Source organism: Lathyrus oleraceus, chromosome 3, assembly GCF_024323335.1.
Source record: "Lathyrus oleraceus cultivar Zhongwan6 chromosome 3, CAAS_Psat_ZW6_1.0, whole genome shotgun sequence".
Lineage (NCBI taxonomy): Eukaryota > Viridiplantae > Streptophyta > Magnoliopsida > Fabales > Fabaceae > Lathyrus > Lathyrus oleraceus.
The window spans coordinates 9931206-9938132 of record NC_066581.1 but is presented as its reverse complement, the minus strand read 5'-3'; the positions used below and the strand labels follow the sequence as shown (position 1 = coordinate 9938132).

General features: G+C 35.4%; 1 non-coding gene across 1 annotated transcript; it reads right to left on the bottom strand.

Moving 5' to 3' along the window:
* Nucleotides 1-5780: 5780 nt before the first annotated feature.
* On the bottom strand, nucleotides 5781-5852 carry TRNAQ-CUG (transfer RNA glutamine (anticodon CUG)). The gene has a single exon. It is a non-coding gene; the product is annotated as a tRNA-Gln (tRNA).
* Between the last annotated feature and the right edge of the window lie 1075 nt (nucleotides 5853-6927).

The following is a 6927-nucleotide window of genomic DNA, read 5'->3' as shown; positions in this document are numbered from 1 at the left end:
TTTCTGCAAACCAAACCGAATTTTTATAAATGATTTGGCCCACATTACTGCACTGCAATTTCTTTTCTATTCTTTGTTTCAAATGTGAAAAAATTGATCGTCGATTTATTGTAAACCGAGTTACCTTTGTGTTTCGAAAATAAAAATCGAACAACTGATGATTAAATATTTCACCTTTGATATGGGAACTGATAATGTAATGTTGTGTGGAAGACATTTTTTAAAAATCTAAGTTTCTTTACTGAAATTGAATGCATTACTAAGTTGTTCATCTGCACAACCTAAATAGCGTAAACATTGAACGTATTGATCACTTAGTTCATCTGTACAAACTTGACCATGCATGCAGTGAAAAGAATCCACATGCAGTGACAAGAATGACAAGAACACACATGCACCCAGATAATCTTTGAAGTAAGGAATCTCGGAGCCCTAATATTCCTAATAGGCGTCATTCCCTAGGCGCCATAAAGCAACATGGGCACCAAGAGGAAGAGCGCCCCTTCAATGTAATTACACTAAGGCGCCGATATGAAGGGCGCCCCTTCCATTCACTTACACTTGGGAGCCAAAAGGAAGGGCGTCTCTTCCTTGCATGTGACTAATCACATGCAGGCGCCAAGAGGAAAGGCGCCTCTTTCTTGCATGTGATTCTTCACATGTATGCGCCTAAGACAAAGACAAAGGCTAGTCTACTTTTGTCATTGCATAGTATACTTTTGTCATTGCGTAGTCTACTTTTGCCATTGCATGCAACCAACCCCATACTTCATAAGTTGCAAACCTACTAACTCATTCGTCTATAAATAGTCTTTCATATCACAATATCAAATCATCTCCAACACTACTCATCTATAATCTTTCTTTGTCACACTATTTCTCTGCCACACTCAAGCTCTGCAACATCAAATCATGTCTTTGTTGACTATGGATGATGAACACAGAGGAACACTCGAGAATATCTCAACATTTGTATGTTATCACTCTCTTTTTACTTATTCCGTTTTTAAGCCGTATACCTTTGTTATCTATGTTTGTATTATGTATTTATTCTTCTTATTGCATTTTTTACTTATTTGTTATTAGGACCCAAAGCGTTTTAGATGCCGTGTACATGAATATGTACCCCACGATCCTTTAATAGAACCATATATTAGAGGATGTGGATTTGGAAATCTCCTTAACATTGTTTCGTACTCGATGGACTACAAGTTCATTCTTGCTTTGTTGGATCGGTGGAGAACCGAGACCCACTAATTTCACCTTCCGATTGGTGAGTGTATTGTCACACTTGAGGACATGTACATGTTGTTGGGTCTCCGTATAGATGGAAATGCCGTGAATGGTAAAGCCAACCAAGATAACTCTATCTGCAATGAATTATTGGGTGCCCCTTTGTTAGACGATGAAACTGAGGGAGAGACATCTGGTCAAGAAAGGGGGCAATGTATAAATTTAAAATACCTTAAACAATATTATGCCAGTATAGTATTGTCTGAAGATTCAATCGAGTACGAGAAAATAATTAAAGCTCGATGTTATATTATGATTTTATTTGGTAATTTTTTGTTTCCAAAAAGTACAGGTAATTCAGTAAATATTATGTATTTACCTTTGTTACGCAACATTAATAAGGTAAGCACATATAGTTGGGGCTCAGCCGTGTTGGCCCATCTATATAGTGCAATGTGTAAAACTGCAAAAAAGAATACCTCTACTTTTTTTCATGTGTGTATTTGCTACAAGCTTGGGGTTGGTCAAAAATGTCGTCGCTCGCCCCGATAAACGAGAATTCATTCGTGTTCCCATTTGCAACTAAGTAAGTCTAACATTTTACCATTTAGTTAATTATATTTTATATTATAATTAACAGTAAATTATAATTTTCACTTTTTTTTATCTAAGGTGGTCAGTAAGGGGGATAAACTACAATAGGTGTCCCAAACACGCTATTGGAGTCTATCGCAATCTATTGGACCACATTGGACATGACGATGTAATACTCCTGCACAACTATATTTTAATTTAAAATACTTATCAAATTATTTTTCATCTAATCGTTTCGTATTGTTTTACAGTTTATCTGGAGGCCATATCTGGGTCTTGATCATGATGTGAACCATGTCGATGCTGCAGTTTGGACAGCGAAGACACCGATTATCCGATTCACTGTGGTGGAAATGCATTAGAGTGACCGGGTCAAACTGCAGTTCGACATGCTATAATAGATTCTAGAACCTCCCACGTATTTGGGAAATTTGCATCAAAAAAGGGTTGATGCACAATGGGATTATTCTGACTGAAGAGACTTTGCAAAAGAGATGTGTCGTCAATGGAGGAATCAACGATAACACATCTTAAACGAACCAATCATTCATGGTGCAAGACCGACTCAACAGTATATGGCATGGTTTAGATCGGTAACAACTCAATAATTTGTATCTGAGCCGCGGTATTTGATGGATCCACGCCAACTTGCTTCGTCATCGTACGCCCCACAATAATTCCACATCCAACACCAATGTCAAACCACCCAAACCGAATAACCAACCTCACAACATCAACCTACCACATACATACAACAATTAAACACCCAATCTCGCAACCGTTCATGTTATCCACCAAACAACCAACCATCCAACGTTGCAATCCATTCATACCACCCACCCAAACACAAAACCAAGAATCAAACCTCGCAACCACAACCGTCTATAGCCTATATGATTCATATGGGTCACTTCATCGTAGCCTTCCACCAATGACCACCAAAACATCCTATTACCATAACAACCAACCATTGTTTAACTATAGTACGCCCCAGGAACCATTGCTTCATTTCCAAAACGATTCAATTGCCCAATTTGGGCAACTATACCGTCCCCAATCCACCTAACCCCGAACTCCATTACGGAAGCGCCGTTGGCTAGAACCCCTCAGGATATTGGGAACAAATGATGACACATCTCTCAAATACCGCTGGAACTACCGCCGGACCTTCCCACCAGCCATCGCTCGATCAGGTCAGCACACAAAGACCTCAAACACCTTAAGAAAATCGTGGGAGACCTCGGAGACAAACTAACGCACCTGTGTGGAACAGGGGGGGCGTTATAATCGGGTCGGTCATTAGTTTATTGTCAGTCCAATGTAACCAATTATTACGACATCAATACATTTATTTTTTTACATTATTCTTTTTTGTTTATTCAATAAACAAAATTTAAAATTTAAAAAACTAATAATAAAAAAATACAAGAGGGGTGTATGCGGCAGATGATTTGGCGCATACACCACATGAAGCACTAAGGCGTCAGGGGCATTAATGCCTCCTCATGAGGGCCAATGCATGCACCAATAGCATTGACGCCTCCTCATGAGGAGCCCAATGCATGCGTCGTTGCTATTGGCGCCTCCTTTGGTTGCCTAGGGGATGCGTCAACTCATCTGGCGCATCCTCTTCTAAAAGTGATTATTTTGGTGTATTTTTTGAATTATTTGTTATTTTTGATTTTTTTTTGAAAAAAATGGTTATTTTAAAAAGAATCTTAATACTTTGTTTGAATCTGAAAAGTATGAGAATAATAGTGATTGGAGGAAAATAACTAGCAGCTGAATTATTTTTAATTATTTAATATAAATGAAAGTGAAATAAATAATAGGCATAAATAATTAATTTGTTCTTGGAAGTTAACCTGTTTTTAATTGTTACACCAATGTTTTTTTTTGAAAAATTCTTTAAATATTGATATTCATTTGGTTTTAGTCTCTTATGTCAATTTTTCGTTACAAAACGTTTACATAGTAAGTGTTTTGCTGACGTGGCCTAGGAGGACGAAATCCCCCAAAAAAAAATTCAAATTCATTTTCTTCTTTTTCAATCTATTTCCAACCTCCATTTTTCTCATCTCCGACCTCCAACCTACATTTTTTCTCATCTCCAACCTTCTACTACAGTTTGTGATTGTTACTTTTGTATTTATTCATTCATACTTGAAACGATACTTTCATGGAGTGCTTTAGCAATATTTGGTTAGTTTTCTTCTCAATTTGAATATTATAAATATTTGGTTTGTGTTGGATAAAATTATGCAACTTTGCTATGATACATAATATTAAAGACAAAGCACTTCAAATAGAATGCAATCCAGATATAATGCAATTAAGCTTGCGTAACCAATAAAGCTTAAGTAGTTAAATTGTTCAGGTAAGTTGGCGAGATTTTATTTGTTGTCCTTGTACCTTTTTTTGTCTCTCTATCTCCATCCTCCATCTATCTTATTTTTTCATCCATGTATCCTTTTCATCCTTGTATCTTTTTTCGTCCTTCTATCTTGTTGCTCTTGAAGAAGGAAACATCATGGGAATTGTTGAAGACATGCTTCAATGTGTAGAAAAAAAGGTTGGAGGTGAAAAAATGGAGGTTGGAGATAGAGGTTGGAAGTTGGAGATAGAGGTTGGAGATAAAGGTTAGAGGTTGGAGATGGAGGTTGGAAATGGAGGTTGGAGGTTAGAGATAGAGGTTCGGGATTGAGGTTGGAGATGAATAAATGGGGGTTAGAGGTTGAAAATGATGAAAATGGAGGTTGGAGGTTGAAAATGAAGAAAAGTGGAGGTTGGAAATGGGAAAATTGAGGTTAGAGGTTAAAGATGGGGGAAAATAAAGGCCGGAGATGATAAAAAAAGGAGGTTGAAGATAAGGAAAAATGGAGGCTGGAGGTTGGAGATGAGAAAAAATTGAGGTTAGATGTTGGAGATGGATTAAGGAAGAAGAAGACGAATTTGTAAAATTAATATTTTGGATTTCCTCCTCCCATACCACGTCACTAGTGCCACATAAACAACGTTTGCCATGTTGCCTTTTTTTGGTAACGAAATGTTAGCATTAGGGACTAAAACCAAATGGATATTAACATTTAAGACTTTTTCAAAAAATAAAAGATACATAGACGAAAAGTAAAAACATGTCAACTTATAGGGAGAAGTTAACTATTTAAGCCTAAATAGTATATATTTGTTAACTCAACCAAAAAATAATGTTATTGATAGAATTATTCTGTAATTATTTTGTAACCAAAATGTAATTATTAGTTACCTGTAATTATGCTCTTATTAAGGAAATTAGGTCAACACTATTGTAATATATATACCATTTGCCATTAATGAGAAATACACAAATAATTCAACAATCTTACATGGTATCAACCCTTAAAAAGATCCTAACCTATCTTTTCTCTCCTCAAAAGCCTTTGTCACTATTATGTTTCCTCCCTCTGCACCGCCGCCATCGTTTTTCCCTAATCCATTCCATTCGTTCCCCTCTTTTTCCTCCTTCCGTTTTCACCGCCGCCAGACTCCCTATATGTGTCACGTCGCCCATGTGTGGCCACCACCCCAACACTGATTTCAATCAGTGTCGGTCTCTCCAGCACCGCCAGCCTTTTCTACGGGCATTATTCCCTTTCATGCTCTCCGCCTACAAAATGTCTTACTCCTCCAACGACGAAAGCAACATGGTGACTCCTCTCCCAAGGTAGAAACTCCGACATCGCATCCCTCATCCTCTACCAAATCGGAGTTTCATCTCGCTCTCGTTGATTCCAACATTAGGAATAACATTTCTATTGTGCTTGATGTTGAAATTGATCGTTACGTCACATGACGTGAAGATATTTCACATTAATGCTTGTTATCATCGGGTCATGTATCATATTATGGCTTCATATAACACGTGTTGTTACTCTTGAGCAAGAATTCTCAGGTGTAAACAAAAAAATCAAGAAAGGTTCCACCGAGACTTGAACTCGGGTTACTAGATTCAGAGTCCAATGTCCTAACCACTAGACCATGGAACCAAATAATGGTAGTAAACTAAACGTTTAGCTATTTCTCTCCCAATGGTTAGGTACAGAATCACGAATCTAATTGTTATTACTACGGATGTTCATTGTGCGATTTAAATCAGTTTTGAGGAAAAGTTCATCTGATTTAAAGATAAATTTATTCACGGTTCAATTCGATTTTGAATGATTAATTAAAAAATATAATCTAATTCGATCCAATTTCATACGACTTATTTTATATCGGTTTTTCAAATCCAAATTACAAATTATATTTTTTAATTAGATTATAAAAATGCAAATAAATAATAGATTTGATACAATATATAACATATAGTATATTAAAAATTAATATTACAAAATGAGAATGATAAAATTAAATAGATTAAAATAAACTAATAAATAGTATTAAAAAATAAGTATTATCGAATGATAAATTAACACAATATATACTATTAATAAAAAATAAATTAGTATAAAAATATTTACACGCGGTTCGGTTTGGTTTGAATCGGTTTTGAAAAATCAATTTGAAATGTGATCCAAATTGAGCGTTTTTTATAAAATAACATCCAAACACATCCAATAATATTCGGTTTTTGTGTGGTTTTTAGTTTTTTTAATTGATTTGCGGTTTTAATTTGGACACCCTTAATTATTATTATCCCTTAGAACATGTCCAGATTCAGCAATTATTCATCAATTATTTGCAGTTTGGCTTGGGCAAAGATATATTTTCCAAAATTATTTGTAAATGTTGATTGAGTGAAGATCAATCAATTGAGTGAATTGGTAAGAAGATATAAAAAAGTTTAAAGATAAATTGCAAGAATGAAGTCTTTTGAGTTGTTCATCCTAAGGTATGAGAATGAAAATAAAAATTGAAAAAGAACATGAAAGTACTTTGGTAAGTAATATCAATTTCTAAATTTTAATCAAAGCAATTACATTCCTAAACTCTTCTTAAAAAATTATTTTCAAACGTTTTTCTTGAGGACAACGAAAAATTCAAGTTTGAAGTTGTGAAGACAAGCTATCATACCATGTGTTTAATACTTCGAATTTATATTTTAGGAGTGTTTACTATTAA